Source organism: Panthera tigris, chromosome A3 (assembly GCF_018350195.1).
Source record: "Panthera tigris isolate Pti1 chromosome A3, P.tigris_Pti1_mat1.1, whole genome shotgun sequence".
NCBI classification, from domain to species: Eukaryota; Metazoa; Chordata; class Mammalia; order Carnivora; family Felidae; genus Panthera; species Panthera tigris.
In genome coordinates, this window is record NC_056662.1 from 86,398,464 (window position 1) to 86,426,277 (window position 27,814).

Consider the following 27,814-nt stretch of genomic DNA (forward strand, 5'->3'; position numbering starts at 1 on the left):
AGATACCTTCACTGGAGAAAACAAACAGGGTATCTAATATAAATCCCAATCAAAAGGCACAGCATAGGGGCACCTGAGTATCTCAGTCAGTTGAATGTCTGACTTTAGCTCAAGTCATGATCTCACAGTTAATGAGTTCAAGCCCTGTATTAGGCTCTGTGCTGACAGCTCACAGCCTGGACCCTGCTTCAGATTCTGTGGTCGCCCCTCCCCCACTCTCATTCTGTCTCTCTCAAAGATAAACATTAAAAAAAAAAAAAAGGCACAGCAGATAGGAGTCATGGTTGGGCTGCTGCTCACATGGGTAACTTTTTACATGGCCCAGGATAGGTGGCAGTGGGGGCAAATTAGCTAACAGTGGTGAATGGTCTTCCTACACAGCCCAGCTGCCAAGCAGGTAAGAAAGCAGCACTGAGAACTCCCACCACCACCTCCCCCATCAGGTTAGGCACAAGTGTGCCCAGGACAGAGTCTGTTCACCAAAGGCTGCCCCCTGGGGAGTAGGTCGAGGCCACCCAGATCAACAAGTGCATGTGGGGACTCTAAAAGGTTCTTTAACTTGGGCCGTGGTATCCCCAGCCCAGCTGTTGTTGAACAGCAAAAAACCCACACTTGTTAGTGGGATGACAGTTTCCCAGACCTCAACCAAGCAGACCTCAGGAGGTGGTTCTGACATCAGTCCCCAGCTCCTCCTCACTCAGGGCCTGGGGACCACTTGACCCAGATGATCAGGGACATGAGGGCCATGAGAAGCCCCTCCGGGGGTCTCACAGCTGGCCTCATGCTGACTTGAACACACTGATTGGGGCCCCTGCCATGTGTGTCTCTCACTGGGAGCCAGGAAAGTAGGAGGGGATTGTGAGGTCACTCAGTGGGGAAGACTTTTGTCCTGTGCCAAACTGGAACTGAAGAGGGTTCCCCATAGGTGCAGTGTCACAATACATGCCAGGAACACCATTCTTCCCATCCCTGCTGGTCACAGACAGTGCAGGGCTGGGCTTGGCAGGGATGGGAAGTCAGAAAGGTAGGGAAAGCCTCATAGTGAATATGGGCCTTCCTTTAGGCTTTGAGGGATGAGCCACCCTGGGTTGGGAAGAAAGAGAAAGGAGCAGGAATGATGTTCCAGGGAGGGCGAACAGCCTGGACAAAGATCTAGAGGTGGGCCAGTCTGAGTAAGAAGAAGAAACCAGGAAAAGGATTCCTGGTAAGACTCTCTTCCCCACTCCCAGCCCTCTGGCAAAAGACGCCAACGTTTCCCCAAGTGTCATATCCTCTAGGCATCTCCTGTTACTTCTATCTCCAACCTCAGGTCCAAACAGCCAAGCTCCAGGATCCATAGAAAACTAGGGTGGGTTTTCCACAGTCTGTCACTGCCTCCCTTCCTTCTGTTCCTCTAGACCTCCTGACTCTGATCTTTGCCCTGGATGTACTTTTCCTTTCATGTAAAAATAAATAATTTCTCTCAACCTGTCTCTCTCTCTCTCTCTCTCTCTCTCTCTCTCTCTCTCTCTCACACACACACACACACACACACACACACACACACACACACACACACTGCTACACCTGCTTAAACTCCGGTGGCTTTTCACTGCCTTTAGGATAAAATCCCAAATTCTTACTCTAGGCCTGTCCCACCTTGTTCCTGGGCCCTCCCTGAGCTGGCTCAGCCACACCCACCTCCCCTTCTCAGCTGCCTTTTGTTCCAGGGTCTTCTGGGAGCCCATAGCCTTTCCTCATGCTGCCACCTCTGTGGAGAAGGCTCTTCACTTGCAGGTGGCAACTTAACCATTATTCCCTCACAGAAGCCTTCCCTCCTAGTCTAAACCAGGGTACCTTTCTCATAGGACTCTGTTATTTTCAATCACACTGTTCATGTCACTCTCTATAACCATTTGTCTCTGTGTGACTCTTACTTCATACCAGCTCCCCACACTGGGGTGATGGCTTCTCAGGTTTCATTCACCCTAATTCCCCAGAGCCTAGTACACATCCTGACAAGTATTTGTCTTCTAAATATTCAAAAGACACCCCTCTGGCTGTAGGGTGAAAACCTAAGCTCTTGACACAAAGACCTTTTCATATCTGAGCTTTGCTTGCTCTTCTGCTCCATGCCCCCCAAGTTGCCCCCCCCCCACCTCTGACCTCCTTAGGACCCTGGACTCCGGCCAGACCAGGTTACTTGCCATTTTTTGAACATAATCTGCCCTTTCTCATCTCCATCCTTTCCCATAAGCTTTTCTCTTAGCGGAGAATAGCAAATTCCTATTCACCCTCCAAGGCTCATTCTGGCTCCTTCCTGGACTCCCCCGGGCAGCATTCCCATCCCTCCATTCCCACATCAGTCTATCCCTTTCTTCTTCTCCTACCTGTCTTCTCCATTAACTCTTCTCCACTCAATAAAGGAGGAATATTCCAATGTTTCAGCAAACCCCCAAGCAGCATAAGTTTACTTGTGAGGCAATAAACTCCCTACCACAAGGAATTCTTTAAGCAGAGGCTGCATACCCTATCCAACAGTCTTTTTCAAATTCTTTGTGATCCATTACAAACATACATAAATATCACATTAAAAACAAAGTTTCACAAAACGATATTTACTTTTTCTTCCATGTGGTATACCCTGATTTTTTTTTCTATTTCATTTTTCATAAATGCTGGTTTTAACCACTAAAAATGGGGTTTCAGGAGCCACAAATAAGTTGAGACCCACAGTCTGACAGACTCCCATGCTGGCCAGCATGTTAGATTCACTGATCTCCAGTGAACCATTTCCTCTTTGACACCAGTGGGCACATTTAGGTAACTTACCTCATCAAAAGGGTGATCCTCCTAGAGCTGAGAAGGGACTAGAAGGAAGTCTCTGTTGACTGCTTAATAGGTAGGAGGGCTCCCTGGTACAGCTGCCCAGAGACCAAGGCCTCCCACTCATTCAACTCAACAAATATTTTTAAGTCCCTACTACATGCTAGGCACTGTCCTAGTCTCTGCAGATACAGCCATAAACAAGATATTAAAAACTCCTGGGGCACCTGGGTAGATCAGTCAGTTAAGTGTCCAACTCTTGATTTCAGCTCAGGTCATGATCTCACAGTTCATGAGTTTGAGCCCCACGTTGGGCTCCATGCTAATAGTGCAGAGTCTGCTTCAGATTCTGTCTCCTTCTCTCTCTGCCCTTCCCCTGCTCATGTGCTCTCGCTCTCTCTCAAAATAAACTTTTTTTTAATGTTTGTTTTTTAATGTTTATTCATTTTTGAGAGAGAGAGCATGAGCAAGGGGGCAGGCAGAGAGAGTGGGGAGGGACAGAGGATCCGAAGCAGGCTCTGACCTGATAGCAGCGAGCCTGACGCGGGGCTCGAATTCACGAAACATGAGATCATGACCCGAGCTGAAGTCAGACGCTCAACTGACTGAGCCACCTAGGTGCCCCAATAAATAAACTTAAAAGGGATTAAAAACTCCTGCCATGATGGCAAGGCCGTAGAGAAATTGGAACCCTTGTGCATTGCTAATAGGTATATAAAATGGTGCATCTTCATGGACAATGGTATGATGGTTCTTCAAAAAGTTAAACATAGAATTATCATATGATCCAGCAATTCCACTTCTGGGTATATACACAAAAGAATTAAAAGCAGACATCAGAACACATATTTGTACACCGATGTTCAGAGCAGCGTTATTAACAACAGCCAAAAAATGGAAGCAACTCAAATATCCATCAACAGATGAATGGATAAATAAATGTGGTATATACATATAATGGAATATTATTCAACCTTAAAAAGGAAGGAAATTCTGACACATACTACCACATGGATAAATCTTGAAGACATTATACTAAGTGTTTGATTCCACTTATGAGGTACCTAAAATAGGCAAATTCATAGAGATAGAGTAGAATGGTGGTTGCTAGGATCTGGAGGGAGAGAAGATAGGGCATTATTGTTTAAAGGGGTACAGAGTTTCAGTTTGGGATGATGAAAAAGGTCTGGAGATGAATGGTGGTAATGGTTATAAAACAATATGAATATACATAATGCCACTAAACTGTACAAAAATGGTTAAAATGGTAAATTTTATGTTATGTATATTTTACCTTTTTTTTTTAACCTGGCACTTGGAACTTAGGTTCTAGAGGCACAGACTGGGAAAACAGCTCATTAATAGAGTAGCATTATTTCTCCCCACCTCAGAGCAGGAGCCATAAACTACATCTGGGTTCTGGAGAGTCTGCGTACGGTAGTAGGAGGGGGTCAGGAAATGGGAGGCATGCACAGGTTTCCCCACAATCTCTTGGCACAGAATAGTTCTCTTTGTATCTGTTTTCAATTTTAAGCATATTAAGATGAAATTTTGTTTGGATAAAAGGGCCACAACACAGATTCATCAATTCTAACAAATGTATCAATCTGGTGGGGGGTGTTGATGACAGGGACAGCTCTGCATGTTTGAGGGGCAGAGGGTATATAGGAAATCTTTGTACCATCCTCATAATTTGCTGTAAACCTAAAACTGTTCCCCCAAAAATAGTTTTTACAGGTGGGAAAGACCACTGCTGCCTAAAAACATGTTTCTAGACTACAACCTTCCTTTTCTAAAATGACCACTGGTTGAGAGATGTATTCATGAAGAGTGGGCAAGGACCACTCTGCAGGAGGGGTCCCCTAAGCATTTCACAGGCAGGTGTTGGCTCTGTGGGGCAGGGGGAGGAGTGGGTCCCATGAATGGACAGTGATCTGAGGAGAAGACTGACCTGGAAGCGTAGGCCTCACAGAACCATTCTAGCCTTTCCCCTGGGCTGAGGTGGTCAGTTATTGGACCTCTGGCTCCATCTCCTCCCAAAGGCAGGTTTCTCAACTGAGTCACTTCCGGTCTTGCCCAGGGTGGGGTATGGAAACAGCACCCGATTTTGGCCTTGAAAACTTTGGCTCCAAGTCCTGGCTCTCCCCTTTATAAGACACTTAACGTCCCAGCCTGTTTACTTAGTTATAAAATGGGGATGACCTGATACCAACCATCTCCCAGGATATGAGGAGTCATGACACCACTGGAGAACGCCCAGCACAATGCTAGGCACAGAAGAGACACACACAGGAAGCTTTAGTGTTTGGGCCCTGAAGCTCAGGAATGGTGTTGTAGGCCCCATCTGTGGGGCAGGGCCCCACACCCTTAGACCTGCCAGGCCAGCCTGGCCAGTCCTAGCACTTGCTCTGGGTGCACCTTGTGCACAGCCACCCCCACAACAAATAGCCAGGGAGAGCACTGGACTGATAAAGACAGCAGACCTCATGCCTTCAGAGCCAAGTCACAGTTTCAGGAGCTGGTTTCCAAGGAAGGAAGCCTCTGCCTGCCGCCCCGACCCACCCCTTTCCTGAGGGACCACACCCTGCACTGCCGTGAACTCATCTCTACATATGACAGTTTCTACATTGGGGTGTGACTTCTTGAAGACAGGTGAACTTTGCCCCAGGCAGGGGTTAAGAATATTCCACTAACATCTCCTCTACTATTGGGTACTTCATTTCACTCCATATGATCTCTGTTGTTACTCCTCCCCCCCACACCCCACCCCCCACCATTCAACGACTATTTTCAAGGACAACAAAGTTGGAAACAAATGGAAATAGGGCATTTTTCTTTCTCTCTTACATTAACACTCTGTGTCTCTCCCTGACAGAGGGCCTGTTTTTGCCTCTTTGCCTGTTCATCCTCTTGCTCATAACAGACTTCAATAAGGAAGCAGACAAGCAACCTCTGTGCTAGACGGGCTTCCTTTACAATCACTGCTAATTCTGGACTTCGGTCCTTCTGGACATTCTGACATGGGTGTATCACACACAAGGAATCACATACATGAGAAAAATCAGTAGGAAAATCTAAGCTCATCTGTCTTTTGCTGCTGCTGCCCACCCTTCTCCCTGTTAAAATCGTTTTAATTTCATCATAAGAATCTAATTTCCACTAGTTAGAATTGGGTGATTTTTCTCTACCCCTCACATTATATTCCTCCTGAAAAAAAAAAAAAAATTTTTATTATGCAGTTTCTTAGAACCACCACTTGACCAAACCCTACTCCACTTCTGGCCTTGGGGACACATCAATGAATGGCTCTGCAAACCTCTGAAATCTTTTCAAAGACTTTTCATATTGTTATTTTAGTTTACTATTATTATTATTATTATTCTCCCCCATTAGGAGAAATGTTTCATCATTTTGTAATCAAACAGCATTTGCAAATATCAACAAGAGAATGTGTAATGTATTATGCACACACACTATATAACCATCTATTGTTAAGACAGAAACCTCCTGGTGGTGGAACACATCTCTAACCCCACTGGCTTCTACTTAATGTTCGCTTTCTCAGATGGCGTGGAATAAATAAATAATCTTTGTCTCAGAAATATTTGGCTTTTCTCTGAGGTCCCCTCACTGATTGGAGCACCCTTGCAGTCATTCGGGGTGACTCACAGCAGCAGATCTGGGGACTGGGTGGCCAGGGAGCCTTGAGTGGACAGGCTACAGAAGAAACAGATACCTGGCTCTGCCTCAGCAAGTAGTCCATTTTCAGGCAAAGCAGTGAACAGGGTGGAATTGGTCTTCCAAGTCCATCTCTGCTACTCTGTAAAAACTCATTCCAGACCAAATCCCAGTGGCTTTGTCCTGTCCTCTGGTCATTTAGGCCACTCCACCCAGGCCTGCCATCCCCAGGGAGTGTCCATCTCAGAGTGTCCTCTCTATACCTATCTTCAGGGCATCAGGGAGCCACTATCAGCAAGCTTTCAGATGGGAAAGTATTTATGCACGATTTCACTCTGATGAACAAAGGAATCCAACAGTAACGGAGAGATTTTAGGCTGTGAAGCAGACTTAGAGCTGGGTGGGGAGGATGTGCTCTGTGAACCTGAGATCAAACCCATGAGGAGTATGGCTAGCCCTAATCAGGATCAGCTCGACAGCATTGAATTTATCCAGAATCACTTAGGTTCCAATAAAATACTTTTCCTAAAAAGTGAAGCTTCAATTGCCAAAACAGTATTTTAATCACTTGGAAGGGAAATGTTGCTAAAATATGGCTCACAGTCCCCCGGTGCCTTAAAAACTATCCTTTTCCCACTGAAGTTGTCATCATTACAAGCAGTCACTGTGAAACTAGACAACAACATGATTTTTGTTTCCTCACTCTTCCTCTGTCCTTTCCCATGGCTTTCACTTTCCTGTCATCTACATGTCTGCCTCTAAAAACTACCTACCACCACCACCCTTCCAGGCTGTTTCTTTTCTTCTGCAGGAGTTAGGAAATCAGATAGCCACTCTTGTCAGAATAGTGTGCTGTCAACAGACTTGAGGCCCTCAGAAGGTTAAAATACACCTGGTTTAGATGCAAGGATTTTGATGCAGTTATTTCTGCAGGTCCTATTTTCAATAACTTCCAGATCAGGGTGCGAGTCCAAAGGGAAATGAGGCTTCAAGACTTAATTCCACCCGGAATGTTCCTGCCATGTATTTGCCATCCATCCTCTGGCTAGTAACATGTTTCTATGGTTGTGGCCTTGCATACAGAGCTCCATGTTTTGCTCTTACTCTAGTTGTTATTTCATAGCCCTACTAAGTGAGCAGCACTGATGAGCCCCACGAGGCCTGGAAGCTTTGCCTCCCTGAGGAGCTTCACCAAGAGGAATGAGATGTACAGCCCTGTGATATCTGACACTGAGCTGCCATCTTTCTTCCAGGTTTCTGGAGCGCTTTACAGACTTCAGCCTCCTGCCACAGCACTGAGACAGCATCTGTGACCATGGCCACTTTATGGTATGACCAACTGGGACTCTGGTCCACCACCAGGTAGACCACCACCACGGGCACGTGACTGCCAGTGCCATCATGAGTTGGCTCTTTAAGGAACCCAGTGGGTGATGTCTAGACAGGGTCACTTGGCCTGTGTTTGGAACGATGATCTCACTCTGCATTTTTTACCCTGTGGGTTGTGACCCATTACTGGGTTATGAAATCAGTTTAGTGGGTCACAACCAGCAATTTTCTTTAAAAAATAAATAGAACAGAAAATATCCAAGTGCATCACACACAGTGAGGGTGTTATTTTTAGAAAACTTATGCTTCGGTTTTATAGATCTGTATGTAGGTGTGTGTGGTAGCTGGGACATGAAATATATTTCTCACAGGGAGTGGTGGTCAAGGAAGTTTGAAATGCAGTGATCTAACACACATCCATCCTGCACCTACATCTTCCTGACACCCACCCCTGCTACTTGCACCCCTAACGAAAAGCCAAAAAGAATCTGTTCAGGGTCCTAAAAATGGCCTCATCTGGAAGGCACCGGAGTCAGGAAAGCCTTCTTGGAGGAAGTGGGGCTTGCTGTGTCATGAGCAGGAATAGGGAGGGGGCAGCATGGCAGAAGGAAAGGCATGGGCAGTGTACTGTGGTAAGAAGGAATGAGGTGAACAAGGACCAGGGAAGGCCTACAGGGGATAGCTATAGATACCTGCCTTCTGAGGGAGGCAAACTGAGGGGCTGAAGCTAGAGGAGTGGAAGAAAGAAAGCTGATTTGATTCCAAATACCCATTTTCAAAGTTACCTTTGGGGGACATGTGATAGTGGGGAGTGAAGTGGCGTGTCAGGCCTAGTGCCCCTATCTCTCATTGATCCAGTGATAGTGCCTGCTTTCTTTTATCTTTGTAAATTTAACTTTTAATCAATTAAAATGAAAAACCTTCAGTTCCTCAGTCACAATAGCCACATTTCAAACACTCAATAGCCACATATGACTAGTGGCCATATTCTATAACACAGAACATTTCCATCAATGCAGAAAGGTCTACTGGACAGGGATGTTCTAGAGTGAGCAAATGATTAATTCATTCCAGGACTTCCTTCCCTCAGGAATCCAACAACTTCCATTATTTCTATTACACCCATACTTCTAAATGCAAATATCTCTGGGAGAGGTACTGGGATGGCTTGAAAGAGTAACTGGTTGATATTAACGGCCTGAGGAAAGCCAGAGTCTAAGAAGCCATCCACCATAGGCTGAGTATATGTGACAGACAGAATACGGGATGAAGGGATGTCAGAAGATAAGACACTGCCGTAGCCAAATGTGCTGTCTGAGGATACTGAAGAGTAAGGATAAGCTCCTATATCAGGGGATGTGGAAAACTTAGAAAACTGTGAGGAAGTGACCCGCAGTTATTACTCATCTTCAAGTAAGAGTTTATGCCCCAATAGTCCTTGGCAAGGGGGTTACTGTATGGGAAACAAGCACTTCTCTACTTCTAGGGAAGGAGTAAGAAAAAGTGCATGCAGGCCTTCCCTATGAACTTGGCCCTCTTCTGCCCTCTGTATGTGCTCTATGACCACGTCCATGGTTCTATCTCCTTTATACCAATGACTCTCTGAAAAATATCACAGGCCCAGGCCTAGAGACCCAAATACTAACTTGTTATTTCTACCAGGAGCCTCCATTAGCAATCCCAATGTGAATTTTAACAATCTCTGGCCCACTGCCTTCCCTACCCCGCTTCCTGTATTCTGGCTTCTGGCTCACCCTCCACCTGCTCACTCCATCATCCAGGTCAGCACCCTATGAGTCACCCCAGACTCCTCCCCCTTTTTCTTTGCTCCCCACCCAAGGTCACATCTTGGCCACTTCTCCACTCTGCTATGAATCTGCCCAGCTCTGATCCTCTCCAGCCCTCACTATCACAGGGACCACCCGCTGGTCTTCCTGCTTCCAGTCACAGCCACCTCTAGCCTAGTGTTTCTTAACCACAGATAAGCAACAGAATAACTTGGAGGCAGTTAAAATATAGATTCTGACTCAGTCGATCTGGCCAGGTTGAGCATGTGTATTTTGCGAAAGTGCTCCAGGTGATTCTGATGTGCACCCTTCATTAAGAACCACTGCCTCCTCCTCATTACTAATAACAACAAAAACAACAATTAACATTTTTTGTGTACTCACATGCACTGCCTCATGTAATCTTCATGACAACCTTGTGAGGTAGGAGCTATCATCTACTCCCATTTTACAGTCGTTGAAACTGAGGCACAAAAGTGTCATAGTTAGAGGCAGGACCAAAACATGACCCACCACTTCTAACCATTCTGCTCTCTACACCACTGTATAGACATGACTTGATGTGTAGCTCTCTCCTTAGCTTGGGGACACACTCATGATACCCTTCTCCATCCAACCTCCCACAACAGCTCCTTCATGCAACAAGAAAAATCTTGGGGGGTGGCGGGGAGAGGGGAAAATGGGTGATGGGTATTGAGGAGGGCACTTGTTGGGAGGAGCACTGGGTGTTGTATGTAAGGGATGAACCACGGGAATCTACCCCAAAAAACAAGAGCACACTTTACACACTGTATGTTAGCCAATTTGACAATAAATTGTATTTTAAAAAAAAGAAATATCTTGATCATGGTGGTGGTTATAGAGTGTACACATTATAAAAATTCACTGAGATGTGTGCTTAGGATTTGTGAATTTACAGTACATTCACTACTCCTCAGTAAAAAAGATCCTGAGGGGCGCTTGCAGTTAAGCATCCGACTCTTGATTTCGGTTCAGGTGTAAGATCGAGCCCTACGTTCGGCTCCATGCTGATAGCACGGAGCTTGCTTGGGATTCTCTTTCTCCCTCCCTCTCTCTCAAAATATATTTTTAAAAATCCTGGAAAAGTCACTTAAGAAAGGACTACAAAAATAAAGAAATAAAATAAAGGGGCACTTGGGTGGTTCAGTTGGTTAAGTGTCCGATGCTTGATTTCAGCTCAGGTCATGATCTCATGGTTGGTAAGATTGAGCCCTGCATGGGGCTCCATGCTCAAAACGGAGCCTGCTTGAGAGTCTCTCTCTCCCTCTCTCAAAATAAATAAACATTAAAAAAAAAAAAAAAAAGAAATAAAAAGAAAGACCCAAGCAAATGTGAAATCAGTAAAAACAGGCATGCACAGAAGAAACTAGGAAAAAGCCATCACAGTGCTGGTGATTATGAAGAATTCTTTCCGGAACAACACATTTAAGAACAGATTAAGAAAAGATTCTCAGAGCTAACCCACAAGAAATCCTTAGAGGAGACCAGGGTTGAAGACAGCACTACCTGGAGGCAGGATCCCCTGCAAGATGGACAGGAAAACCCCAGTATAGGATGGCTTGGCTACAGTGGGGAGCATGTGGCTAGCCACAGCAGCAGAGACACAGGAGCTCTGAAGGTCCACAGGACTGTCTTTGGGTCAGAGACTGGGGAATACCCCCAAGTAGAAGTCAATGGCAGTGAGGGGCTTCTTCCTTAAAGGACCATGTGATTTCTGCATCAAGAAGTCCAGCCCCATCAAATCCAGCTCCTGTTATGGTTGGATAAGGACTCCACTGGGATCACTCATGTTTCTAGCTCCCCTGTGCAGTCACTTGGCACATTGATTTTGAAGTCTATCCTAAAAGAACAAAGAAAAATCTGAGAAAAGAAGTGTGATGAAGTATACCTCACACTAGCACCTATTAAGATATATTTAAAGAAAATGTGATCAAAACAGACGGTAGGAACAGACAATTCATTGGAACAGACCAGAGAATCCCAGGTATACATGGAAATGTAAGATGCAATCAGTATTTCAGACCAGGAGGCTAAGAATAGGTATTTTAATTATTAGTGACCAGGAAAAAGAAGTTAAATCCTTAACTCTCACAATTCACCAAAATATGACAAACTCCATCTAGACTAAGAATTAAATGTAAATTAAAAAAAAAAAGAAACCATTTAAGTATTGAAAATTTATGTGAACATATAACTCTGTAGCAGATAAAGCCTTTCTAAGCCTAACACAAAGACAGAAACACACGCCAGGCCTAGAGATCCAAATACCAAGTTCTCTCCACCAGGAGCTTCCATCAACAATCCCAAGGAGAATTATAATAATCTCTGCCCCTGTCCCCCACCCCTACTTTTTCATGCATTCCCAATTCTGGCTCATCCTCCAATTGCTCACTCTGCCATCCAGGTCAGCACCCTGTGAATCACCTTACACTCCTCCTGCTCCTTCCTCATTCTCCCCCTTCCCAAGGTTACCACTTCTTGGCCACCTCTCCATTCTGTCTTGAATCTGTCCAGCTTGATCTTCTCCAGACTGACCCCCACTGAGGGCCTCACCTGTCACCCCTGTTACCAGCTCAAGGATTGCCCATGGGCCTCTCTGCTTCCAGTCACAGCTGCCACCTCCAGCCCAATGGTATGGAAAGCCTATAAAGACTACCTTGATTACATGGACATTTTAGATTTATGAATTCTTAAATAGTGAACAAAACTAAAGGACAAATGACAATCTAGGATAAAGTATTTGTTATATAAGAAAGAAGAAGAGTTAATAGCCTGAATATGTATCAAGTTCTCTCATAAATCAAAAAGACAAAAAAATAACATACACTAAATAATAAAATACTGCACAAATGAAATGAAAACAAGAAAATAATATACCAGTAGAAAACTGCACATAATCAATTCTTCAAAGAGAATTACCAATGACTAATTGGCCTGTAAAAAGAGTCCAAGTAATAAAATAATTTTTTAAAAAGAAAAGCAAAATAAAGAAGCAACAATGAAATACTATTTTTGCTTATCAAATTTGCAATTTAAAAAAATAATAATGCCTAATATTGGAGAGGATGTAGTCAAAAAGATGCTCTCATAGGACTGGGGTAAGAGCCTAAGCTGATACATCTGGAAGGCAACTGGGTAATATGTATCAAAATCTTTGAAAATGTGCATATTCTTTGATCTAGCAATTCTACTTCAAGACTATATCCTAAGGATAAAAATAAAGATGTACACAAAGTCAGCATTATGTATAAGCCACAGCTGTTAGGAACTTAAGGGGCAATAATAAGGGATTAGTTAAATGTTGGTAGGTACACAATGAAATACTACAGATCTATAAGAAGTTTATTGCCAAGGAAAACCATTTACAACGTATTGTTAAGTATAAAAAGCACGTCATAGAACAGTATGTACAATATGGACCCATTTATGTAATGAAATGTGTAAGGGTGTATACATCCATATATATGCACACAAAAGAGATCTACAGGCATGTAACTAAAACAGTAATAATAATACAAACCTTGGTCTAGTATTTTACTACGATTTCTTATTTCCATCTTTGTTCTTTGTATTTCCCACTTTTATTTTTTTTAATTTTATTTATTTTTTTTAAATTTTTTTTCTAACTTTTTTTATTTTTGAGACAGAGAGAGACAGAGCATGAATGGGGGAGGGTTAGAAAGAGAGGGAGACACAGAATCTGAAACAGGCTCCAGGCTCTGAGCTGTCAGCACAGAGCCCGATGCGAGGCTCGAACTCACGGACTGCAAGATCATAACCTGAGCCGAAGTCGGACGCTCAACCGACTGAGCCACCCAGGTGCCCGTATTTCCCACTTTTAAAAGAAACCCAGTGGTATGATATAGACCTCCTTCTCTACCATCCACCTGGTATGGGGAATTCCTATCCAGCATTCCCACTTGACTCTGAGCATCTACATCCCTTACATGTGACATATATGGTATTTCTTGTGTTCCTGTTTAACTTTTCAAACTTTATCTTGTCTCTTCAACTCTCTAGACCATGGGTAAGAGACACCATGGGTGTCTTACAGTGCCTATACATATCAAGTTCTTGGCAAATGGCCCAAGAAAGACACCTCTGTGCCCATGCCCCTGTGGACTGCCAGAGCATGGACTGGTTGGCTCCACAGGTGTGACATTCAAGCTCAGCTCCAGGCCAGGCTTGAGGCTGCATGTTGTGGGACACCTGTCAATCTGGTCCTGTTGAGGTTGCTTATTGTTGCTGCTAATTATTGTGGAGTGATGGAACTGTTTGTTTAAAGCATAGGCTGCTGCCCCCACATCCAGAGGCAAAGCCAATCCTATGGGCATCCTATAATTAATGAGCCAGTAAGTATTTCCTCTGGTGTGAAGTTGGCTTTGATCCAACAGATCCCTTCCCACTTCTTCCACCACCTTCACCCCATTTACGACTTCCCATCTTGGCTGCTGGAGGCCTTCATTGGAGAAGCACCCCCTTCATCAAAACTATAGGCCTAGTCAGAACAGTCCTGTGTCCCTGGTGTCCCAAGCTTGATTCACCAGCTCCTCCTTGTCCTCCTAGGTGACCAAGTTTGCTCTCATATCTAAGGAAATCTGTTACCCAAGCAGCCCAGCCTGTAGGCCAAGAAACCAAAAAAGCCCTGGGAGACCGCTGTAGGAAAGACACAGGATTTTTTCATGCATATTCAATAAGTCAACCTTCACAGTTGTCCACAATCTCTGTGATCAGTACTCACTTTGATCAAATTCTCTGGAGAAAAAAAATACAAAAGCCATCGGACATGGAAGAGTCAGGATCTGGGAGAAAAGGCCGTCAACTGCTTTTTTTTTTTTTCTCTCCCTGTATAGATCTAAACAATCTCTGGTGCTCCCAAGGCTCTAGAAGGAGCAAAAAGAGAGGTCCTGGATGGAGTGCTTGCCATGAGCATGTGTAAGAGGCATATGGAGACCAAGCCTAGACTGCCACCATGGAAACCATGGGCTAGGTATTTTACAGCTCCATGCCTCAGTTTCCTCATCTGCAAAATGGGATGATAATAGTGGAACCTGCCTCACAGACTTGTTGTGAGAATTAAATGAGTTAATGGATATAAAGCACTTAGAACAGTGGCAAGCTACAAGTGAACAAGACGTAAGTGTTTGCCACTGTTAACAGAAGCAGGAGGAGTCATACGGTGACAGCCATATGCTCGGCACTGTCTGCCCTTCTGTACCTGATGGTTTCTCAGCCTCAACGCTATTAACATTTTGGGCTGGATAAGTCTTTGTTGTGAACAGCTGTCCTGTGCACTGTAGGATGTTTAGCAATATCTCTAGCCTCTCTCTACCCAATATTCCAGTAGTATCTCCCAGCTCTCCAATACCAATTTGTGACAACCAAAAATATCACCAAACATTGCAAAATGTCCCCTACTAGTGGGTAGAGGCGAAATTGCCCCATTTCAGAACCAGTGGTCTAGTCCTATAAAAGCCACTGTCACGTGGGCACCCAGCTGGCTCAGTGAGTGGAGAATGCGACTCTTGATCTCAGGGTCATGAGTTCAAGCCCCACACTAGGCATAGAATTTATTTAAAAAAAAAAAAAAGCCACTGCCATGGAGAAACTATGTCTCACACTCTGAGCAGGTCTGGTGTGGATCCAGACCTAGAGGTCCCACAATGGAGCCCCTTGTGGTTTGATGCAGGAGCTGCAGGTGGGGAAGTAGAGAGCAGTCAGTTCCGGATCTGTAGGTGGCTGCCATTTTCTCTCCTTGCAGATGGAATGGGAAACTGGGGCCTAGGCAGCATTCTATTTGGGAGGTACCTCACCCATGAGAGACTAAGAGGGTGCAGAGAGAAAAAGAGTCGAGGAGCTGACTTCTTTGGCAGGCTGTGTCTATAGCCTTAATTAGAGGGAGCCCTGCTGAGTCCAGAGGGGAGAAGGCCAGATAGGATTCAGAGCTAAAGCCTTGGCCATGGCAGAAAAAATTCCCCTAACCTAGTGAGGCCTCTGGCCATAGGAGCCTCTGCAGCCCCTCTCTTCTCAGGAAACAAGTGAGCTCTGCACTTGGTTATGAAAAGAAATACACTGTTCCTTTGATAAAATAACCTCCTGACCATTTAGCACTATTAAAGCTTAACGTGCATTTATTTTGACATAGGAGTTGCTACAAATATATTCTATGGTTACATTAGCACAGATGCACAGCATCTCTGCAGGGACCTCACTGCCCGGTTCAAATCCCAGGGTTCAAATCCCAGATCTACCACCTAGCAGATACGTGACTATGGGAAAGTTATTGATCTCTTTGTGACTTAATTCCATCATTTCTGAAGCAGGGGCAATAACAGGACCTATGTCACTAGACTGTTACAAGGGTTATATGAGCTACTACATGCAAAGAACAATGTGGTCAACAAATGCTATAGTTATTATTGTGTTCACTGTGTCCTTAGCTGGTAATAGCTAAAAATTTGGAAATTTATGCCAGTCAACTGGTTAAATGCATGTGGCACATCTATTCTATGAAATACTAAGCACCATCAAAAGAAATGAAGTTGAGGGCGCCTGGGTGGCTCAGTTAAGCATCCAACTTCGGCTCAGGTCATGATCTCATGGTTTGTGAGTTCAAGCCCCACATCGGGCTCTATGCTGTCAGCTCAGGGCCTGGAGCCTGCTTCGGATTCTGTGTCTCCTTCTCTCTCTGCCCCTCCCCCACTTGTGCCCTGTCTCTCTCTGTCTCTCAAAAATAAATAAATGTAAAAAAAATTTTTTTTAAAGAAATGAAGTTGAACTGTATCTAGTTACATAATAGAATTCATTTAATAAGATCAAATTGCTAAATAAAGAATCGAACATGTTACAGATAAGTATATACAGTTTGGAATTATTTGTATATAAAAAGAGCTATACAGAAATACATGTATGTCACTTTATCTACATAGAAAATTTCTAGAAGCACCATCAAGCTGTTAGCAATATTATATCTCGGGATTGGGAATGGAGGACTGGAGAACTTTTGCTTTCTCCTCTGGTACTGTTAAAATTTCCAACTATGATGGGGCACCTGAATGGCTCAGTCGGTGGAGCATCTGACTTCGGCTCAGGTCATGATCTCAGGGCTCGTGGGTTCGAGCCCCACGTCAGGCTCTGTGCTGACCACTTGTTCAGAGCCTGGAGGCTGTTTCAGATTCTGTGTCTCCTTCTTTCTCTGCCCCTCCCCTGCTCACGCTGTCTCACTCTGTCTCTTAAAAATAAATAAATGTAAAAAACAGATTAAAAAAAATTTCCAGCTACAAGCCTGTATTTTGTTTAAATAATATTGTTTAATTTTTTAATGTTTATTTATTTTGAGATAAAGAAAAAGGGAGAGAACAAGTGCGTACATGAGGAAGGGGTAGAGAGGGAGAGCGAGAATCCCAAGCAGGCTCCACGCTGTCAGTGCAGAGCCTAACCCAGGGCTCAATCTCACAAATGTGAGATCAAAACCTGAGCCAAAAACAAAAGTCAGATGCTTAACTGACTGAGCCACCAGGCAACCCGAAAATAATAATGTTTTTTAAAAGGAACAAGATAGGGGTGCCTGGGTGTGTCAGTTGAGTGTCCAACCCTTGATATTTGTTCAGGTCATGGTCCCAGGGTCATGGGGTCAAGGCTTAAGACTCTTTCTCTCTCTCCCTCTGCCCCTCTCTGCTATTTGCAGGTGATCTGATAGATAGATAGATAGATAGATAGATAGATAGATAGATAGATATCTACTGATGTGGAAACATTTTTAAGATACTGCAATTTTTTTTCAAAAGTAGAATATGAATAGCACAAGCCACAGGAATGAATCTCATTAATAAATTCAAGTATGCGGGAAACCAAACTTTAGTTTCTATAACTCAACTCAATGTTTATGGTAAGTTTCCATCGTGCCAACAGGAAAGTTAATTCTAGGTGTGTCTGAGTTTTCCAGAACACTGAGAAGTGCCAGTCATGGGACAGAGGAGGTGGCTGTGAGGCTGGCTGAGGCCAGATATAATAGCCTCCGCTACTCTGTGCCACCCATGGGCAGCCAGGAGTCTTGCACTTGGCCCCACCATATGGGGCTCTCTTAGCTCTTACTCCTGCCTGCCCAGGTGATCTGCTAGAAGGCAAGGTGGGACTCTGGACACCACAAGATCTTTCTCCCCTGTCTCTCCTGCCCCCACCCCCAGCCAGTCTAGGGAGGGGAAGTCTACAAAGAGTTAGAGGTCTTTCCACTCCAGGTGAAATCCTTCTTCCATCTTGTCTCTTGCCAAGGTATTGAGTCTGTGAAAGAGAATCCTGTTTCTTTCTTTCTTTCTTTCTTTCTTTCTTTCTTTCTTTCTTTCTTTCTTTCTTTCTTTCTTTCTTTCTTTCTCTCTCTCTCTCTCTCTCTCTTCTTTCTTTCTTTCTTTTTCTTTCTTTCTTTATATTTATTCTTGAAAGAGAGAGACCAAGAATGAGTGGGGAGGGTCAGAGAGAGAGGGAGACACAGAATCTGAAGCAGGCTCCAGGCTCTGAGCTGTAAGCACAGAGCCCGATGTGGGGCTTGAACCCACAAGCTGTGAGATCAGGACCTGAGCCAAAGTCGGACGCCCAACCAACTGAGCCACCCAGGCGCCCCAAGAGAATCCTGTTTCTTCACTGAGCTATTCAGCAAACCCTAAAGTTTTCCTCAGTGCGTAAACTTTTGGCATACAAGTGCCAGAGATACCTGAAACTTGATTCCATTTTCTAATCTGGGGAGCTAGCTCAGGAGGAAATGAGCTCCAAGAATGTGACAGTGGGAAAAGGGAAAATCCAAAGGGAGGAAAGAGATTTATTTCTCAAATATTATGCCAGCCACACATATGTGTAAATGCAGAGCAAAAAGTCTGAATATTCCCATCAAAGAATTAATAGTGTCTACCAAGAGTAAGTTTCAAGACAGGGGAAGGGCTAGAAGGAGAGCTTTACCTTTTTACTTTATGTATTTCTAAACTGCTTTTTATGCTTTAAAGATGAAGTTCTACTGAGTATTGCTTATATAATCTACTATTTTAAATATATAAATACGCATATATCTTTTGCCTCCAGGCTGAAGTTGGGAGGGTGATGCAGGTCACACCTATCTGGCCCACTGATGGGCAGAACCTTGGGGGGTGTATTTGCATGAAGAGTTGAGAGACTAATGTTAGGAAAAAACTCTTTCTAAGGGAAGAAGGCAACAAGCACAATAAGCTGACCCAAAGCCAAAACTTTGCTCAGTGGAAAGAAGGAAATAATTCTGAGCTAAAGTGGTAGTTGTGATGTGCACGTATCAGTGGAACCAAACCTCAAGGCTCTCTCTGTAAGGCAATGGGGGTGCCAGCAGCCTCACAGCCCTGCTCCTACAGTAGAGCCAGCTGACCTCATGCCAAGAGGAGTGTCAGTGGCTCCCAGCAGGCGTCGAGTGTCTGATGGGTGTGGCAATGTCCAGCAGAACTGATAGCTCCATAGGGTGTGGCAGGGGCAAAGGGAGGTTGCAGAGCTGGAGGAGGGGAAAAGATAGCTGGGAGTGGGGAGGGTGTAGCTGTCTAACCTTATCCACCAGCACATGGGAGACATACACCCTGGGGACGCCCAGAATGCTCTCAGGGTGAGGGTGTGGGAAGTAGGCAAGACCTGGAATTCTACACTGGCAGGGAGGTAGGGGTAAGAGAGATACACGTGGACGAGCTATAATGATGTAATGAGTGCACAGGTGTTCAGGTGCATGCACAGGCGGTGAGCACAGAAGAGGGAGCCACAAAGTCTACATGGGAGGAGGGGTCAGGGAAGCTCTCCTAAGTCAACTGACGTTGGTAATTCAGAGTGGGTGGAAAGGGTGGAGGGCATGAGGAACTGTGTGTGCAAAGGCCTGGAATACAAGGGAGCTAGCCAGAGTTTGGGGGAACTAACTGAAAGCAGCTCAGACTAAATACAGGGGAGTGGTCAATGAGGCCACAGATTATGTTCCTTGGTAAGGAATTTGGACTTTATCCTGCTGGCAACAGTGAAACTCAGAAGAGGGCTTTATGCAGGGAAATTAGATGAACAAATTAGCAAGAAAGCTTTTCACCGTTATGCTCCCACCACTCCTAGCTAACTCCCCCTGGTCTCAGAGGGCTGCTTCCTCCAGTTAAGTGTTCCCTGACCACCTCTTGGACTCAGGCAGCCCTCAGCTCAGGCTTCTAGAGGTTCCCAAGCACCTCCTCTTTCCCTCTCCATCACACTGTGTCTTGATTACCTATGCCCCGTACGTTTTTCTCTCCCCTCATACACTGTGAGGGCTGGAAACCAAGAACTATGTCTATTGAGTTCTACATTGTATCCCCAGCACCCCACACAGTGCTTGGCATAAGTATTCCATATGTATTTACTTAATAGGGAAAAAGAAAAAAAAAAAAAAAAGCCCATGAGAAGATAATCCTGTGGTTTCCAGCCAGGGCTGCGGATTATAGGTTGGAAAGGGGAGACAAGGGGACCAGGGAGAAGGTTTTTGCAGTAGTTAAGGAGTGATGAGGGCCTGACCTCAGGCAGTGGTGGTAGAACTGGAGAGCAGAGAGAGATTGAGAAAATATTTAGGAGGCAGCACTGGTAGGCTTGAGTGACTAGATGAGGGAAGTGAGGGGATCAGATAAGGAGAGGAGGGCTCCTGGGCTTCTGATTTAAGCAGTGGGTAGATGCCAGATTAACCAACACTGGCTATTCTGAAAGAAGAGGCAATGTGTTGAGGAAGATGATGAAATCACAGTTTAGACATGTTGACTTTGACATGCCTGTAGGGCACACAGGTGGAGGGGTCCCAGGGGCAGCTGGAATCATAGCACTGGAGCCCAGGACAGACATCAGGACTAAAGATAGAAATTTGGGAGCTGTCAGCCTACAGCTGATTAAAGATCAAGGAGGGGACAAGATACCCCAGGGAGCAACAGAGAAGGGGAAACAACAAGGAGGATCCCCACCTATAAGAGGTAGGCTCAGGGGGAGCTATGGAGGGAAAAGGAGACATGAGAGAGGGAGGGAGAAAAGAAAGCAGTATCACAGGGGAGAAGTGACTTTAAGGACTAGTAAACAGGGTCCAACAGTGTGTAGAAACTTAGAGCCAGCCCCAGCTCTGGTCTCCCTTAACAGTTGAGAAAACTGAGGTCCAGGGACACTGAGGTGTTCAAAGCCACAAGCTATTATTGCCCATAGTCACATACATCAGTGGCTCTCAACTATGATCCCTGGAGTCCGGGGCGGGGGTGGGGGGGAGTCCCAAAGACCCTTTCAGTGTGGTCCAAGAGGTAAAGAACATTTTTATAAGAATACCAATACTTTTTTTGCAGTATTCAGTTTGTTGACATTTGAACTGATAATGCAAAAGCAAAAGTGGGTAAAACTGCTGGGGACCTAACACAAACCAGTGAAGTTATATTCTTCACCGCAGGCACTCTGGTTTAACAAAAAGGCTAGCTTCACATAAGAATGCCCGTGACAGAATAATAATTACTGATTTTTTAAAAACATGACCCTTGGGACACCTGGCTGGCTCAATCAGTGGAGACTGTGACTCTTGATTTCAGGGTTGTGAGTTCAAGCCCCACGTTGGGTGTAGAGATTACTTAAAAAAAATCTTAAAAAAAAAGAAAAAAAACCATGACTCCTGAGTACATCTTGTTAATGGTCTATGCATAAAGCACTTCTGTTACATATCAGGACATACCAAAGTACTACATACATGTATGTGATTGTTTGCATTGAGAAGTGAACCACCTGCTTTTTTCATGAAACATCATTTTATTAGAAAAGCAACAAAAAGAAAAAAGGAAAGAGCGCTGACAAACTGTGATTACTCAGACTTGGGTATCTGCAGCCATTTTCTCAAAAATGAATGAAGTGAGCTTATCACGTCAAGGAAAACTGATAGTATTTTTTTGCCAATGATAAAATTTGAGCTGACAAGTGAAAATCAGAATTATAGAAAACTTGTCCCCACACCATGAGCTTCACAGCTTCCTGGTACTTAAAGACTTTGCTGAGGAAATAAGTGGTAATATTAATGAATGTAATACTATGGATTGAAATGTGTCTACATTTGGAAGATCTGCATAAATCACTGATCCATTATTTTCCAAATGACTAATGCATGATGTCACAAAGAATGAACAAAAGACCCATTCAAACTACAAGACAGATCAATGGAGTTGAATATAGCTGAGGATGAGAAGTTCATTGATATACTTTCAGATCTCACATGGTGATTAACCTTTCAGAAACTGCCATTAGTCCTATTTTGGTGAAATATCAAAGAAGATATCCACAATTATCTGAAAAGTCTATAAAAAATACCAAATACAGGGGTGCCTGGGTGGCTCAGTTGGTTAGGCGTCCGACTTTGGCTCAGGTCATGATCTCATGGTTCATGAGTTTGAGCCCCGTGTTGGAGCCTGGAGCCTGCCTTGGGTTCCGTGTGTGTGTGTGTGTGTGTGTGTGTGTGTGTGTGTGTGTGTGTCTTTCTGCCCCTCCCCTGCTCATGGTCTGTCTCTCTCTCCCTCAAAAAAAATAAACATTAAAAGATTAAAAAAAAAATACCAACTACAAATCTGTATGAAGCAGGTTTTTAGCAATGTATCATAAAAGACTGGTAAAGAAGCAGATATGAGAATCCAACTGTCTTCTTTTAAGCTAGTCATTAAAGAAATTTCCAAAACTGTAAAATAATGACTCACTGAGTTTAAAGTTTGTTTTTTTTTTAAGTTTTATTTATTTAAGTAATCTCTACACCCAAAGTGGGGCTCAAACTCATGACCTCGAGATCAAGAGTTGCATGCTCCTCAGACTGAGCCAGCCAGGTGCCACTGAATTTTTTTTTATTTTAGATGATATATTTTTATAAAAGGTATGTTGGGGCACCTGGGTGGCTCAGTTGGTTAAGCATCTGACTTCAGCTCAGGTCATGATCTCTGGCTTGTGGGTTCAAGCCCTGATCTCATGACTTGTGGGTTTGAGCCCTGTGTTGGGCTCTGTGCTGACAGCTCAGAGCCTGGAGCCTGCTTTGGATTCTGTGTCTCCCTCTCTCTATCTACCCCTCCCCACTCATGCTTTGTCTCTCTCTCTCAAAAATAAATAAACATTAAAAAACATACATACATATATATATGTGTATTTTAATATATAAAGGATTTATTACTGTTATTTTTATATAATTAATAAGTACTTCTAAAGCCTGTTTCTAATGTATGTTTCCATATTTGTATTATGGTAAATATCTACAGCTACAGAACACATAAAGGCATCTGAAGTCTTCATTAATTTTTAAGAGTGTAAAAGGGTCCCAAGACCAAAACATTTGAGAATGCTGATACAGACCACCCTTTCCTGCCTCCCAGTTCTTGGATCTTATTTCTAGTACACCCACCCCTCCCATGCATTTCTTCACAAAATACAGAATTATAAAAACTAAAAAAAAAAAAAAAAAAAAATCAAAAACGAAACTTAGCTGAGGAAGAGATGAGAGAGCAGGCACTGTGAACTAAACAGACAATAAGACCCTTTCCTTCCCTTCAAAATAATGTTCCTTTAAGGGCCAGGTCCTGTTAAATAGCCCTGCCAGGCTAGGCTGGGTTCCTCCAAAAACCCTTCCTACTGCCACCTGTGGGAGAAGAAAGACTGGGGGCAGAGGGCTCAATGGGAGTTCAGGTGTCATCTCCTTCATGTTCAGTATCTGAACATGATGCCTCTCTTCCCCACTCAAGCCTAGAGGTCCATCAATCATTAAAGATGCATTATTTTACTTGCAACTAAGGTCTTCTCTTTAGTTTATAAGCCACATAGGTTTCTTTTTTATCCTCTGTTCATTCTTATGGGTAACTGGTCTTTTTATAATAATTTGTAAGAAAAAGTGACTCTATTACTTTTCAATTGCAAAATTAGTTTTAAAATGATTAAAAGTTGGGGCACCTAGGTGGCTCAGTCAGTTAAGCATCTGACTTCAGCTCAGGTCATGATCTCACCGTTTGTGCATTCGAGCCCCACGTCAGGCCCTGTGCTGACAGCTCAAAGCCTGGAGCCTGCTTCAGATTCTGTGTCTCCCTCTCTCTTGGCTCCTCCCCTGCTCACACTCTGTCTCTCTCTATCAAAAATAAATACACATTAAAACATTTTTTTAAATAAATTTTTTAAAATGATTAAAAGTAAAATTAATGAAATAGAAGACAAAGAAACAATAGACATAATGCAAAAGTCGGTTCTTACAAAACAGACCTCTAACAAAATTATCATGAAAAAAGCATGAAGCATTAAATATGCAATATTAGGAATGAAAAAGGGAAGATAGAGTACAATATAGGAAAACAAGACTAGGAAAATTTTATGCTAATAATTTTTTTTTATGAAAAATTTTAAATTACCAAATTACTTGACTAGAGGAGGAGAAGTAATAGCTTTACTAAGATTTATATAGTAGTAGTAGTAGCAGTAATATCCTGGGGTCTCCTCTTAAATGCAAACCCCTCAGGGAAGTGCTAGTGAGTTCCTTCTTAGGTTGCCTTTTGTGACACAAAAGATGGGTCTTTGGAACCTAGGCCTATCTGGATGGAAGGAAAGAGGGTGCTGAGAATACAGAGAAGGTGCTGGCACTTACCCTTGTTTGACATCCCTGGTTGGCCTGAAGTCAGATTACCAGGTTATACCACGCTGCCAAGACATCCCCTGCTTGCTTCCACAAGACTCAGCACCTCAAACATGAGATTTTGCCTGCCCTGTCAGCCTACAATCCCCTCTTCCTTACCTGCTTCCTCCTTCCCTCCCCTCCTCACTCCTTCCTTTCTCCTTCTCTTCTTCTTCCCTCTCCCAACCTCCTCTCCCCCATCTTCTGTTGGAAGACAGAGTAGCTTCAGGTGTGGTTGGAGTCCTATCAGGTTCTGTACCACCTCTCCCCATATCCAGTCCTCTACCTATGCCCATCGCCTGGTACTTCTGGCCACAGGAGTTGCAGCAAATATGTGGAGGCCTGAAGCCTAACCCTCAGCCTGTCTTTGCCCATTCCCCAAACTCATTTCTGAGTCTGATGTCAGAATGGGATAGAGAAGGTGTCCAAGGAGTGTGATGGTATGTGCAGTAAAGAGAAGTAGTTGTCTAGCTCTGAGTCCTGGTATTGAAGTTAATGCAAGAGATCTATCATTTATATCTTATACTGTCTGTAGCTCAAATGAATGTCTGAAACATATAAGCACTACTGTGTCTCTAATTTGTCAGTTGGATGAATAAAAGTTAAATCTATTTAAATGTGTTACTCTGTCAGGGCACCTGGGTTGATCAGTTGGTTAAGCGTCCAACTCTGAGTTCAGGTCATGATCTCACAATTTGTGGGATCAAGCTCTGTGTTGGGCTCTGCACTGTCAGCATGGAGCCTGCTTGGGATTCTCCCTCTCCCTCTCTCTTTGCCCCTCCTCCACACACACTGTCTCTAAATAAATGAACATTAAAAAAATAAAATAAAAATGTGTTACTCTGTCTATACCAGCTTGTGACCACTAGCACTATCTTAAGCAACAGACTCTAGAAGCACCACCACTACTGTGTGTGTGTGTACACAGTGTGCGTGCACACGCGCATGTGCATGAGCACACGCATGCCCTCACATTGGCAGTGGAAATCCATTAAATATTTTAATGACAGAAAAGATGACCTCCTTCAGAATGGGGATGACCAATGTATACAACATTGCTGTGGTCAAGTTGTGAGGTCATGGCGAGTAGGAGTGGGAAGGAGGCCACAACAGAGAATTTAGTTTAGCTAGAAAAGGTTCCTTGGTGAACTTTGCAATGATTTAGTCTTGGATTGACCCTAGCCCCTAGCAGCCCCTAGGGCAGGTACTTCAATGGACTCTTAAACATTGCTCAAAGCCTCAGGGGTGGGATAGGATGTGGAGGACAGATACTCACTGAGACCTACAACTTCTGCTGACTACCTGGGTCTTGAGTAGCCAGCCTGTCCAGATAACAAAAAACTGATGCTGTAGTGACACTGACCACACCCAAGGGAAGGACACTTGACCGCACATGTTCAAGTGCATTAACAGACACAGTGAGTTGGAACAATTTAAAATCTGGACCATACCAGATGTTCAGTGGTCCTTACCAAAGTCAGCCTCTGGTGAGAATGTAGATAGGAACCCAGCAACAGAGAACTAAAAACCTACAGGAATAAGGAAAAGGTGCCACAACATGAGCACTTCCTAGTCCAGATTGGTATTATGATTTGAAAGGCCCTAAGGAAGGTCCCCAAACCCTCCACCTATTTAGTAAAATGATGCCTAAAATCCCCAAATTAGAGTGCTCTTCCTTTCACTGCACTTCCACTACTTGGGGCAGTGCTGGGTGAAGCTGGGACCAGTGTTACTCTGAGCTGTTGGCACTCTTCCACCCCAGATCAGATGAAGATTCTGAGAAAGAAGTGTGATGGAAGTAACAATCAGGACACAACTTTCTAACATTGCCTGCAACTGATTCTATTGCCAATCTAGACTTTCAGGTCTCTCTCCCTAATTCCACCAAACCTATCTGAGTTCAATATTCACCAACATCAAGGTGCTTCTTCAAAGTACCCAGCACTCCCTGCCACCTGAGACCTACTAAGTAGGGTGCTCTCAGCATGGGCTCTATGTGGGTCCAAGGGCTAGAAGTGAGTAACTCCAGACCTCCCTCTGCAGCTGCCTCTCTATCCAGTATGAGGTAGGGACTTTGGAGGTGACACAGTAGGAAGCCTGGTATATTTTGGTGTGATCTGTCAGGCCCTTAGAATAAGTCCCCCTTCCAAAAATATCCCTCCTTCTCCAGACCCACCTGGCACCTAATATTTCACCATTAGACGGCCCTTAAAGTTACTCAATAAGTCTCCAGAGAAACACAGAGATCTCTTAACTTGGAGTGGGGGTGGAAGATTAGTGAGAAGTCACATAAAAACAAATCAATGATAGCCCTGGAATTCCTAGATGAGGGGTTTAGAGGTGGCAATCCAGTGGGAAGAGGAGTGAGGGTGGGGAAGTCAGAGGGTCGGGAGTATCTATAATAAAAGCATGTTTTCATAACAAATACAGTTTTTAATTACATCAAAACCAGTCACTTCCCCCCTGGGTCATTTTGCCTGTCAGAGGCAGGCAGACACTCAAGGCTGAGCTGAGGAATATTATAATTCTCTGCAAAGTCTCCTCCCTGGAGGAGGCTGAGGAAGGGAGTGCAGCCCCTTGGGCCAAGAATGGCAGGAAAAGAGCAAAGTTGTAGGCTAGTCACATGATGAGATCTCACTGCTTCTTGTCACGTAATCTCTTTTTCCCTCCTCCTCTGGTCTCTCCCTCTCCTCCTTTCCCCTCCCTCTGCTCTGTTTTGATTTGGTTAAAATAGATGCAAACGCTGGTCTTTTCTATTTTTAATACCTAGCCATTACATAATCCACAACGTAATTGCTGACTTGAAAAACTACTGGCAAGAGTAGAAAATCCCCAGAGTTTTAAAACAGGAAAAGGATTATTACAGCACAAAAGCCTCTGGCAGTTTTACTGACTGGTAAACTGTCTGTAATCGTCACTGCCAGTGGAAGTCACATGGGCCCTGGGAAACACTCTTCCCACCCCAGGAAAAGCAGGCTGGGGGAAGGGATGAGCCACAACCTTAGCTAGAGGGAGGCTGCTTTTTTGGGGGGGCGGGGGGGGGGGCGGAGGGGGGGTGGATCCTGGAGCTCCTACCAGCCCAGACACCAGGGCTGACGGAGTGAGCTTTAGGTTATCTGACCTCCCCAGGACTCCATTTAACTGCTTTTGTTTCTTCCTAGAGAGTGAAGTCTCCAGCAGTGGACATCCCTCATTAACTTCCTGGGCCTTCTACAGCCTCAAACATCCAGCCCCTGAGTGAGGGTGGACTATCCCAGTTAAATATATGAGTTTTTAAAGACAGAGGAGCAAGGAAGACTGCTTGTTAACCACTGAGACCTGACCCATTCCTCTGCTTTCCACACATTAGGCCAACCCCTATACTATTTAATTATTCAATAAAATGAACCAATAAAAGTATAATAACTAGAGACTTGGTAAAGGGTTGGAAGGGAAGAAGATTTTGCCGCCCCAAAATATGTCCCTGGCATAAGGATTTTTCTGAGCTACAAGTAATCAAAATGTGGGGCACCTGGGTGGCTTGGTCAGTTAAGCCTCCAACTTTGGT

The 27,814-nt window shown here is 44.2% G+C and overlaps 2 long non-coding RNA genes across 13 annotated transcripts in view; one reads left to right on the forward strand and one right to left on the reverse strand.

The window, feature by feature from the left end:
• Nucleotides 1-27,814, reverse strand: part of LOC102971500 — a 103,998-nt gene that overhangs the window by 21,942 nt on the left and 54,242 nt on the right. Inside the window, exon 8 of one of the 11 annotated variants that reach the window (XR_001510438.2) lies at nucleotides 23,693-23,730. The exons of 7 other annotated variants lie outside the window; for them this stretch is intronic. This is a non-coding gene — a long non-coding RNA (uncharacterized LOC102971500). Of the gene's footprint in view, nucleotides 1-23,692; nucleotides 23,731-27,814 lie in introns of those variants that run through there. 3 more of the 11 variants (XR_006215803.1, XR_006215796.1, XR_006215802.1) reach the window with 3 other exon arrangements.
• Nucleotides 778-27,677, forward strand: LOC122237348. 2 transcript variants are annotated; one of them, XR_006215806.1, is made up of 3 exons: nucleotides 778-1,204; nucleotides 7,737-7,845; nucleotides 27,429-27,677. It is a non-coding gene; the product is annotated as an uncharacterized LOC122237348 (long non-coding RNA). The 2 variants fall into 2 exon arrangements; XR_006215807.1 differs by having other exon boundaries at nucleotides 793-1,204; nucleotides 7,737-7,812.